At 41.5% G+C, this 12712-nt stretch overlaps 1 protein-coding gene across 10 annotated transcripts in view; it reads left to right on the top strand.

Annotated features, from left to right (window-relative positions):
- TCF4 (transcription factor 4) overlaps positions 1-12712 on the top strand; it is a 428077-nt gene that overhangs the window by 255080 nt on the left and 160285 nt on the right. The gene's annotated exons all lie outside the window — the stretch shown is intronic.

Raw genomic sequence — 12712 nt, 5'->3', positions numbered from 1 at the left:
GTATTCTTATATGTGTTTGGATTTATTTTTCAAGCAGCCAGAGTAAAAATTTGTCAACTACCAAATTGTGAGTGCGGAAAAATAGATAATTCACCTTTGGTATTGTGCTTTTGAATTTGAATTCCACTGCTTGGATTTCAATCCGTCAGGATTAGTTCTTCCATCTGTGTCCCTTGGTGTGGTGACTGACTCTGAGCCACCATCTGAGACTGCTCGGTCTCCTTCATCTCCAAACGTCCTCAGTTTCCAGATCTCATCAATTCTGCTTGCAAGATACCAGTACATCTGCTGCTGCCTTCTAGACCCCCAGTTACCACCACGGCTGCCTGTGCTGCTCTGAATCCTCTACCCACCTTCTCCCTCACATGCCTCCTGCCCACTGCTGCTGGAGTGACAGTCTCCACAAAACATTGTTCCTTGGGTTTGGGGGCCTGTCCTTAGCATGGTGGTAGCCTGGCCCGTGTTTCTGCCTCCAGCCTCGGCCTTCGTACTCACCATTCACATCTCATGATCCAGCCCTGCTGAGCTGTTTGCAGTTCCCTCAAGAATTCTTTCACGGTTCTCTCTGTCTTTACAAGGACCTGAAATACCTTTGCCCTGCCTCCCCTTCTCCTTGCCTTACATCTGTTCTACCAGCTAACTCTCCTGCTTTGTTCAAGATTCAGGGACCCTGGATGTTATAACCAGGGCAGAACGAGCTGTCTCTCCTCTGTGCTCAGGAAGCCTCTTCTCTTTCCTCACAGTCATCACACTATCTACAGCCAGAGAGGGGCAAGGGTTAGGAGCAAGGGCTAGGCTTGTCATCTCTACTGCAGTGTCTAAGAGGGGCACTCAGGAAGTGCTTGTTCCAGAGTCACAGGATGGGTGAGTGAATGAATGAATTAGCAATAGTAACAAATTGTATGTGAGCATGTAACTTACTTTATTTAAATACTTCCATGCAAATTTCTTGACTTAAATTAACCATGCCCGTGACCCCTGAGGCTGAAATTATTTTTAATTCAGTTTTATTGATAAAGAAACTGAGGTTTAGAGAGGTTTTTTTCACTCTTAAGGCAGAGATGGGACTGGGGAACAGACTCCTTTGGTTCCAGATTTGCCGTTTTCTGTCACCTCTTTATCCCTGGATAAAGTTGTTGTAGGTTTGTGTCATAGCAAATAGCCCACAGAGTCTTCTCATTCATTATTAGCTCTCTATTCATTATTAACTTAGGGATCGTTCATGGAGGCACTTACCTAGTTACCAGGCTGGGACCTCTGTCTGCCAATAAGAAAAAATGTGCATTTCTAAAGAGGATATGAAGAATCTAGCAATCTGTATATCAGGAACATTGTCTTTACATAGCCCCAAAAGAATATTTTGAATGTTTCCTGTAAGTAAATACCAATTGCAATAGCATGATGCATACCACCCATGCTATCTATTGTCCATCAGTGGTACCTTTACTCTCTGGTTGTGGTGAAAAGGACCACAGTCCTCCTGGAAATTTCTGGTGCTGAAGCTCAGGGGAGAAGTACAACACCAGCCACATCTCATCCCCCAAGTTTCATTCTCCTTCACTCTCCCTGGTACATCTTGGCAGAGGATGGGGAGAACTGGGAAGAAGTGGATACATTGAGTAGATCATGTTTTTCCTCTTCCTGTTTCCTTCTTGTGATTTTAATTTTGTAACCTTGTTGTAGGACATAAAAAATGAATGATGACAGTGGACTTAGCGTTTATTTATAACACTGAAATCCTTAAAGATAGAACGTTAGAGTCAGAAAGGACCTAGACATCATCTGGCACCCAGTGCCATTTTGTAGCAAGTGGAAAACTTGCTCAGAGATGTTGAGGTTGCTCGTCATCACACAGCAAGCAGACCTTGCTCAGACACAGCCACACAATACAAGTAAAATTCCTACCCTGTAACACGGAAGTTTTCCTTTGATGTTTTTGTACCTGCTTTCTTCCAAAGAGCAAAAGGTCACCTAGACCATGAAGTTATAGGCAGTAGTAGCCGGAAACACATCCTGAGGAAATTTCTAGACGATTGTCCCTTTGTTAAGCTACCATTGAATCATACTGTCACAGAGCCAGAGGGTGTCGTTTGCTTGTAAATACTGAGTTTTTGAAATGTCACTGTAACACTGGAAAAATGTTGTCTCTGAAGGTTGCCAAAGTGACAGAATCCCGACGTTGTAAATACCAGCCAACACAAGTGCTCGTAAATGACAGGAATAAAATATACTTGACTAAATCCATAATAATCACTGATAACACTGTTTACCCTCAGTGACCAGGAGCTGTGAACTTGGATAAAAAGCACATGCATACAGATATCATTAATATGTCTGAGCCTCTAGCCATTCCAGAATATTTTGATGGAAAAGCTCCCTAAATATGTAAAAGCTTTGCAATAACTAAGAAGCGAGTGTGTAAGGTAGGGTGTCAGTGGTCCCCGATGAAACTAGAGAGAGCCTTGACTATATTCAGCCCCCAGAGAACTGATAAGGCCTCCCTTGTTCTGATTAGACCCAAACTCTGAGCCAGGCTAGTAGGGCAGGCAATGCTATATTTTCAGTAGATGTGATTCTCAGAAGGCCCATTTGCCAGAAGCATGAGCCCACACCTATATCATGTTCCATGGAGAAAATGTGGAATGAACTTAGAGATTAAAAACTTTGGAGCTGTGAATGGGAGGATTCCATGAACTACACTTTGACTTTCAAAGGGTGGATGGATGGTCAGACCTTTCCACAGTCCTAATACTCTATAGCCCAGGCTTTTTGTTAATAATAACTTCCTCCTCTGTAGAAATGATCATCTCCCTGTTTTTTCTGTTCTAGTGTAAAAATGTTGCCTGTGTGTATCTGAGTCTTTAAGAGGAAATGGACCCATTGGCAATCCAGTGCCTCCTTTGGCTCTGTGATGTGGCTGCTGTTACTACTCAACTGAAGCACCTGTTATATTCCAATCTTCCCAGAAATGCTCATGAACAGTGGAGACTCAGTGACAGAGGGTTGAGCCCTCCTGGTTTTTCAGCTGGTGAAAGAGAAATCCTGATGGTTAAAGAGATAGCAGAGTAGCCTAGCGCTCCGGGAGCTGTTCTTACCTCTGCTATGAAGCTGTGCATGGGGAAGAGTAAGGCTGCCTGGAATGACCTCCTTACCTTTCATATATTGAAACATGTTTCTTGTTCCTTGACGTGCTCCTGTATTGTTTGAATTTTATTGTATGTTTTTTTGTGGTAATTGTTTTCTTAATTAAAAATAAACGGTTGTAGTCAATATTAGAACCAGTACTTTATGAGATTTGGGGAAAACTACAAAACTACAGATTGCAAATTGGCATTTGACCAAGAAATTATGATGGTGCTCCTTGGATTTTTATGCTTAGGAAAGAGTCCACAAGAGGGGAAAAGCTTCCGTTCAGAAGATACCCATTCTAGTGTTGGCTGGAATGGTGGTAACGAATGTAAAATAGTATGAATGTCCATGGCTGTGTGATATTGGCATGTTTTGCTGTCCATGGGTCTAAGTGGATGGTATTATAGCTTTGAAAGAGTCATGGCAGGGGAGGGAACAGGTGTGTCCCAAACCCTAATGAACTCAACAGATTGGCGTGGCATTCTGGCAATGTAGCCATTCAAAGCAGCCATGGGGACTCCCTGGATGGGGACCTAGCATGCTTCTGGAGGTACCTGCAGGCGCTAGGAGTAAGCCTGCTGTGCTGGTTTGACTAATGTGGTGTAGGTGTTGATGTTGGAGAGTTGGTGGCCAGTCTCAGGCTCTGTTCTGGCACTGCTCCTGCTTGTTGGTCATGAATGCAGATTGGGATTGAATGGCTTCTTACATTTCCCTTGAAGAAAGACAGCTTTGTCTTCCAGGAATGAGCTGATGGTGGCGGCCATGTGGACATTGTGCAGCTTTGGCACCCAGTAGCAATGGTCTGATTGCCTTGAAACTGTGGGAGCCTCTAGGGTCCTGAGAACTCGAGCAGGGCTGGATAAGCCTTGGAGCAGAACTTTGCTGTGAATTCTTTCTTTGACTCCCAAAAGATGAAGGACTCTTATCCCTGATATCTACCTTTCCACTTGACCTTTTTAGTCTTCAGTGGTCTTTTCAAAGTAATTTTGTCTGGGCACAGTGGCTCATGCCTGTAATCCTAGAACTTTGGGAGGCCTAGGTGGCAGATCACCTGAGGTCAGGAGTTCAAGACCAGCCTGGCCAACATGGTGAAACCCAATCTCTACTAAAAATACAAAATTAGCCGGGTGTGGTGGCTCATGCTTATAATCCTAGCTACTCGGGATGCTGAGGCAGGAGAATCACTTGAACCCGGGAGGCAGAGGCTGAAGTGAGCCAAGATCATGCCATTGCACTCCAACCTGGGCAAAAAGAGAGAAACCGTATAACAAAGTTATTTTATAAAAAGCATTTGGGGGTTTTCTTTTGGGTATGACAGGCAGATTGGCCTCTGATTTGGCATAGTAGAAGAAGAAGAGTTGAATAAAAGTAGTTGGGCCATAGAATGGCCATGGAAGGTCCCAACTAAATCAGGGTCAAGTTTAAATGTATTTGTATTTTGTTCAAATTAATCTTTATCTAAAACAGGCTGATGCCGTTTTGTCTTTGTGCTGCAGGTGGACAGCCACAAATTTGACTCTCTAGTTAACCAGTTATCCCCCCGCCACCCCTTGTTTTTCTTCCTGATTTCTCTACTTCCAATCAGCTGCTCTTTTAGAAACCAATAGAGAAGTGAGACAGGGGGTGGGGGCAGAGGATGAGAGAAAGGGGGTAAGCGAGAGGGAGAAAGAGAGGTTGTTTTTGTCATTAGTGAGTAAAAATCTGTCTGGCTCAGGTAGTTTCTTAGTGAATTCAGCATTTAATGATTAGCTTAGAGGGGTATATTTGAGCTGAAGATTTTGGGAACTCACCTTTCTACTCTATAGAACCCCCAGGTTTCTCCTTTAGTTCTACTTTCTGATTCATTCCACCCCCATCCACTGACCCCACTGCCAATATTGAGGTACTTGTGAAAGCTCAGAATCTCCAGTGTCCTCAATCTCCTCACTTTGGAGCTAGCCCCAAAGTGCCCCCTGGTGGCTAGAGGAGAAAAAGATAAGATGGAGGATGGGAAAAAGGTCAGGTGGATAACTTTGCCAGTTCTTTTCTGATAGTATTTTTGGTAACAGCATCAAATGGGTTGTCTTCTTTCAGTATTAGTGTGAACCAGCTCTGAACAGGTTAGCGTATCAATGTATTTCCCTTTCTGGGTCGTTTTGCTGCAGGGATTTCTTTCCCTATGCCAGTTTTTGTTGGTCTGTTTTTTGTTTCTAGGCATATTGCATTGACCTGAGCCTTCTCACAGTACTGATGACACTGGGGGAGGGGAAAAGGGGAGTGGTTGAAGACGACACAAGTTGTCACTTCATGTGCTGGTGTGAGTAGCACAGGGAAGGGCTGTGATTTTATAGGCACACTGATTAGCCAAGCACTTGTCACCTCCACTGCTGCTCATTGGCCTACTGAGTGCGAGTGTGCCGTCTAATCGACAGCTGTCTGTTGTCAGAGGGCCATCTTTTCTCCTTTTCAGTTTGACTGAACACAACAGAGACATCTGCAGAGCTCTCTGCAGCTCTGACAGGGTTGCCCTGCCTGCCAACCCTCAGACTCAGAAGGCAGCATAATGAAAGAGATCAGAAAAGGATATTAACCCGTTGACCATCTTGGGCTGAGGTGTAATGACCAAAAAGTCCCTTTTTAAGGTGACTACTAGGCTTTCTTGGTAGAGGAAGACATGGGATTCTCTGTCAGAATGAGTCAGGCCAGTAGGATGTGCAATTTCTTGGTAGTGATTGTTCGTGGGGTTTCAGTTCATCTGAGCACTTGGAAGAGGATGAGAAGTTCATTTTCAAGGTAGACCCAGTGTTTCATGGTGAGGTTACACTGAAGCCTGAATCCTGGGTTACATCGTTAATGTCCAGTTTGGCTTGTGTAACGACAGTAGTGCTTGGGATGTGTGTGGTTTGGATCAGGGTTACTCTTTTCCTTTTACAGCCAAGCCCGACACTGCCCTTTTAGTGTAAGATTCCAGAATCTCTCATGCAGTAGCATGGAAGGTATGGCTAACCCTGTAGTAAGGTGGACTGCCTCTTTGGGACATTTCCCATAAACCAGAGATACCAAGGTAGACTTTGTAATGAGGAGATTATTATATAAATATCAGCTTGGGAATGTGAATGTTTAATGATTTGCCTTGTTGTAGTGTCTTCAAATGAAGCTTTATATACGTGAGCATCTACTGGGTTTGGAACAACATGCAGACAAGCTGGCTTTGTCTGGGTCGAGTCACCTGTGCTTGCAGGATGGGGGTGCTTGCTACATTTGGAAGTGATTTAGTGGTATCCTGAATTCATTGGGAGGAAAATACATCATTGTATTTATTTAAACCTTGGATTTAGAAAGGGACAGTATGTGGATATTGGATAAATTGCTTTTACTCTTTCTTTGCTTTGCATTGTTCTCCCCTCTGACAATTTGCAACTTAACAAACCTTCGTCATTGAACCTGCGTGAAAAAGAAGACCTGAGAAGCCTTGAGTAATTTGTTTCAGACTGTTTATACTTTAGCATTTTTTTTTTTTTTTTTTTTGAGACGGAGTCTCGCTGTCACCCAGGCTGGAGTACAGTGGCCGGATCTCAGCTCACTGCAAGCTCCGCCTCCCGGGTTCATGCCATTCTCCTGCCTCAGCCTCCCGAGTAGCTGGGACTACAGGCGCCGGCCGCCACGCCCGGCTAGTTTTTGTATTTTTTAGTAGAGACGGGGTTTCACCATGTTAGCCAGGATGGTCTTGATCTCCTGACCTCGTGATCCGCCCGTCTCGGCCTCCCAAAGTGCTGGGATTACAGGCTTGAGCCACCGCGCCCGGCCGATACTTTAGCATTTTACAGATGTGGGCTCATTTGAGGGATAGTATCAAATGGAGAAAGGTAGCATCGTTAAACTGGTTGGAGAAATTTCAGGCAAGTAGATAGGAAAGACTCCTTTTCCAAGTTGTTGCTCACAGATTATGGTAGATGAATTCAGCAGAATGTTCTGACCTCCAAGACTAGGTCAGATAACTGAGTTCTTGTCCTGCCTTGAATCCTAAGTAGCTGTTTCTTAAAACTCTGTTTCTACCTCTGCAGAATGAAGGCTTGGCCTATATAGTGTATGAGATTCCATCTAGCTTCGGGGTTTTGTAACTATCGGAATAGGGAATATGGAGGGAGACTATGCCCTAGTAGTCTTTAGCCATATCACAAATATTTGACATACTCCCAGAATAGCATATGCAATACAGAAACTCTTTGTGCTTGAAGGGAATAATAAATACAGAAAGCATTTGAGAAGTTCATATTTAATTTCTGTTAACTTTTTTTCTCAATTTCTGTTTATTATAAGATGATAAATGTCTTCCTTTTTTTTTTTAGTATTAAATCCAGGTGATGGGCATAGCAAGAGGATTGGGTCAGGTGAGACACGTGACTCACCGGCGTGCTTGTGATTCCCCTTGGAAGATGGTTTTGGGTAGCATTCTGGGAAAACTATGGATAAAGTCATAGGCTTCCATATTTAGTTAATTGTAAGACTTGTTTTTTCACTTTTCAACGTCTCAGAAATGTATGATATGCCAATTGAATGGGCAACTTTTTTCCCCTCTTGGTAGTAAATAGATAATGATGTTTTTGACATTCAGTGACATCTTATAGGTGATGAAATATAATTCTGGGGGCAGGAAGCAAGTTTTTTTTTTTTTTTAACTGAGGCTGTGTGATTAGGTGACTTCTTTGTTTCAGTGCTGACTAAAGCTGCGATGTCCTTTTAAATCACTTTGAAAGATTCAAATTGCTGTAGGAAGACAATTCATGCACAGAGCTCACCCTCCCAGAACTCCACAATTAATGCCCACTGAGGAAGGAGAGAAATGCATGCAAATACATATCACAATATAGAAGGAATATTCTTGCTCAGTAACTTCCACTCCTGAGCTTATCACATTTTTCTCTGTAGAATTATTTTTGTTTCATTGTGTCCAAAATGTCAGATGTCTTTTTCAAGGAAGGTCAAGGGAGTTTGCCATTTTCTAAGCCAGAACTATTCTCACCTAGTCCAGTACTAGTCAAAGTGGTCAGTAAATCACTTAGAATTTCCTCTTTTTAAAAAAATACTTTTAGAGTTTGTTGATTCCTTAGAGATCATCAAATCCAGCTCCTTATTTCACAAATGAGTAAAGAGAGGACATAAGTCACTTGTTCAGGGTTCAGTTGGGAACTAGATAGAACCTGGGTAGGCCGACGCTCCCATTCTTGCTACGAAACTCCATACAATGTAATGAAAGGGACTGAGTATAAAACAAATACTCTGTATATCTTTTGTTGATATTTCTGAGGGAGAAATTTGAATTTCTGTGAGTGCACATAGCTGGTTTCCCTTTGCTTTGTAGTTCTGAATGCTACACTTGTCTTCTGCCTACTACACTTTTAAATTCCTAGGTGATTTCACAAGGCACAGAAGCTCAGCTTGTCACATGTGGTTTAATATATGCCACACTTTATGCTGCAGTAGCACCATTTGGTCATATTTAGTGAACTCTGTGGTTGTTGAGAATGCCAAAGCAGCAGTCTCAGAGATTGCAGCATAGGCCTCTACTTATTTAGCAAGCTTAGCTTGAAAGTTGTCAGTGCAGCTAATGTTACAGTGGCTTACTGAGACCTTGGCCTGGTTGCGATATCTCTCCAAACCTGGATGTTTTCACCTTTGAAATGTGAATCTGGATTTAGCTTTTTCTTAAACAACAACAAAACGGTGAAATCTTTAAGCTAGTTAATGTGAATGCAATAAGAATGTAAACTTAATACATATTCATTTATTATTAAATACTGTTGTAAATAACATTTTTAGATTTAATAATGATTTCCCAAGACATGTCATGCTATTCTTTGCTTTGAAACTGATGGAGTGAGAAGAGAGTTGAATCTTAATTATTATTTTTTAGTTAATTAACGTGATTTTAAAAAAACAAGATATGTTTTCTGTTAGACCCCCTAATTGGAAAAGATGTCAAGAATAACATAATGCTAACTTAATTTTAAAATTGAAAAATGAGGGCAAGATGATTGGAAAGTATCCTCTAGATTGCACAGAAAACTGGGGTTAATATTAAGTGAATAGCTCTGAAATGCTACTTTCCCACCAGCTCCTTAAGCAATTTAGTTTTTTAAGACCTGAGACTGACTCACAATCTGTGGTATGAAGGATAGATTTTAATAGTTTAAATATTTAGGCATTGCGTGGGCTGTTTGTTAAACCATTGGTAGCTTGAGATTGGCCAAAGTGGGAGTATTTTCACCATGTGAATGAGCATCCCCGCTCACGGTGGGGCGTGAGCACAGCCCTGCAGGATACAGAACTGATATTTATTACATACCTGACATTTCCGTTACTCTTTTATTTATCATTTTGGGCTGCGTGTTGGTGTTCCACCTCCACTCCCCAGATTCATATGTTGAAACCTTAATTCCCAATGGGATGGTGTTAGGAAGTGAGGCCTTTGGGAGGTGATTGGGTGATGAGGGTGGAGCTCCGATGAAGGAATTAATGTCCTTATAAGAAGAGGAAGACACACTGGAGCCTGTGAGAGGTGGGGGACCAGGGGAGGAATAGCATTAGGAGAAATACCTAATGTAGACGACGGGTTGATGGGTGCAGCAAACCACCATGGCATGTGTACACCATGTAACAAACCTGCACATTCTGCACATGTATCCCAGAACTTTAAAGTATAATAAAAAAGAAAAAAAAAAAAAGAAAAGAAAAGGAAGAGAGGTAGCTTTCTTTCTCTCCTCCATGTGAAGATACCATGAGAAGATGGTTATCTGTAAATCAGAAAGAGGACCCTCGTGGTGGCTCACACCTGTAATCCCAGCACTTTGGGAGGCTGAAGTAGGAGGCTTTTTGAGCCCAGGTGTTTCGAGACCAGCCTGGGCAACATGATGAAACCCTGTCTCTACTTAAAAAAAAAAAAAAAAAAATTAGCCGGATGTGGTGGCACATACCTCTGTAGTCCTAGTGACCCAGGAGGCTAAGATGAGAGGAACAACTGAGCCCCGGGAAGTCAAGGCTGCAGTGAGCCATGATCTTGCCACTGTACTCCAGCCTGGGCAATAGACTGAGACCTCCTGTCTCCCCACCCCCTCCAGAAAGAGGATCTTGTCTGGAATTCAGCCATTCTGGTCCTGATCTTAGACTTCTAGCCTCCAGAACTGTTAGAAGTAAATGCTTGTTGTTTAGGCTACCCAGTCTTTGGTATTTTGTTACAGCAGCTAAATTGACTTAGACATCATTAGTTATATATTTTAAGTCCTATGTTTTAGAATTCTGGAATGAGAGCGTTGAGAATGATTGTAAAGTTGAGTAAATTAACTGAATTAACTATTCCACAAAAAAAAAAAAAAAAAAGTTGGAATGCTCGTAGTTCTTGGGAAATGGCTATGCACTTGGAAGCTGGTCACCTTCCTTCCTCCTCTTCTTCCTGGTGAATCCCCTGACTTTTCCCAATCAGGCTTTCTGATGTGGAGGCCTCCTCTGCTTCCCAGGGACACATTCCCTTCTCAGGGCTTCTGGAGCCCCTCCATCTCTGCTACCCTGAGATGTAGTTCTTACCTGAGAGTTCAGCTCCTCCCTACACTTCCGAGGCTTCAGTGAACTATTTCTTATTCATCTGTGCAGACACATTGTCCAGTGTACAACCTGCTCAACAGGCTTGTTGAGTTAATAGACTACTCTGTGTTCTGTATTATGTGGATTTAGATGTTTTGCTTCTTTTTCAGCCTTCCTTTCCCACCCTCCACCTTTCTGACCCCCGCTAAGATGCTTGCTACCTTTTAAAGAAAAGAAATAAGTTCTTCACACTTTTCCACATTTATGTTTCGATGTAAATCACTGCTACTGGTATACTTCATCACAATTAGATTAAATATGTTCTTTGAAAGAGGAAGTGTCATCTAATGAATAGAAGTGAAGTATGTCTGCACATGTCACACAACTGAGAGTGTGACATCTTTAGTAAACAGAATGTTGAGATGATTTTAGTGCTAGGCTAGTTCTGTAAGAGACATCTTATTTGACACCTTTGTTCACAATCAACTTTTGTGGTTCTCAAACTAGCCTCTATTGAAAAGACCAAGTTCCCTATGTCTTCTCTTTGAAAACTTTCTTCTTTGCATTAACCTGTTCTTGCTAGTGCGTCCAAGTGTGGAAAGCAAAGATTCGTTTTAAATCTTCTTCCCAGTCAAAACAGTTTTGGCTTTTTTCTTGAGCGGATAAGTAGTACAGTTTTCTGTGTACCATGTGTAAGAGAAGAGAAAAGGTCTGACTTTATGTTAGATAATCTATAATTTGATTGCTCTATCCCACTATATGGAGACCAAAGTCACAGTAAATGAATGCCTTGGGTAGAGGAGAAGGATGTAGCCTTTGAATCAGACTTCTTAGCTGCACTAGTCACATGGCTAGCCTGAGGCAGGTATTTAAACTTGCTATATACCTAAGTCTCCTCATCTGTTAATTGGCGGGTTTTGTAAGGATTGAATAATTTAATGTATGTAAGACACTTAGAAGAGTGTCTTAAATAATATGAACACCTTCATTAATATTAGCACATTTTTCATATGATTTTGTGAGGATTAAATAATATAATGTATGTAAGACACTTACAAGAGTGTGTTGAATTACAGACTGTGCTCAGTAAATGTTGTCTAATATTATTTTTAAACTGATGATTATTAGCCAAGCTATAACATGTCTTCAACTTTGGGTGCACAAGAGTGGGCAGTATCTTTGAAGAGGGCGTTGTTTCTAAATCTGTGGGCCAGGTACTGTTCGGGAGTCCAGCTCGTAACTTTAGTGACATTAGTCTCTGCAATTTCCTGCTGAGAAGAGAAGGTAGCCTTCCTTTTTTTTTTTTAAGTTTTCAAAGCCTAATTTTATATTAAAAGAAAACGACATACCAAAACTACATATTTCTTTTAACTTATTAAAAGAAAAAAGCATAGTAACATTAATAAAAAGTTACAAAATAGCACAGTAACATTAATAAAATGTTACATTGTCTTTTTATTCTATAGCGTGAAAGGAGGAAATAGAGTAACTTCTCTAGAGCTACAAAGTAGCTAATGGTGGCAAAGATTCACTCTCTGGCAATGTGTCTTGTTTCACAAAGTAATACAAGTTCAACATTATAGAATTGCCTTTGATTTCAAATGGTAACAGCATTTATTGGATTATTTTTGTAGCTGTTCAATGCCACAAGTAAAATGAAGTTTTCTTTTTAAAAGGATGATAGATGTGGCCGACCCATCGTTGGGTCCCTGGACAGTGGTAACACGATGGGGTTTAAAGTCCTTCTTGAAATAGCCAGATTAATCTGCATAAAGACTATGGTGCTTCATTAAGCTTTTTGAAAACTTTCTGGGGTAGGCCAAGTGGCTATTTGTGTCAGTTAAATGTAAGTACAACTACTTAAAATAACATTTCTTCCCACTTGTACTTGAGTCTGGGTCTATATTTTTCCTGATAATAACAGGATAAAATGTATCATTTGATTCCATATTCCAAGAAAAACGTGTCCATTAGGTAGAGGAAGTTCTTAGAAATTATCTCCAAGAGTGGCTTGTTTTGTACCTGT

Source organism: Colobus angolensis, unplaced genomic scaffold, assembly GCF_000951035.1.
Source record: "Colobus angolensis palliatus isolate OR3802 unplaced genomic scaffold, Cang.pa_1.0 Scaffold108, whole genome shotgun sequence".
Classification (NCBI taxonomy): Eukaryota; Metazoa; Chordata; class Mammalia; order Primates; family Cercopithecidae; genus Colobus; species Colobus angolensis.
Note: the sequence above shows the minus strand (reverse complement) of the source record. Positions and strands in the feature narration are given on the sequence as shown.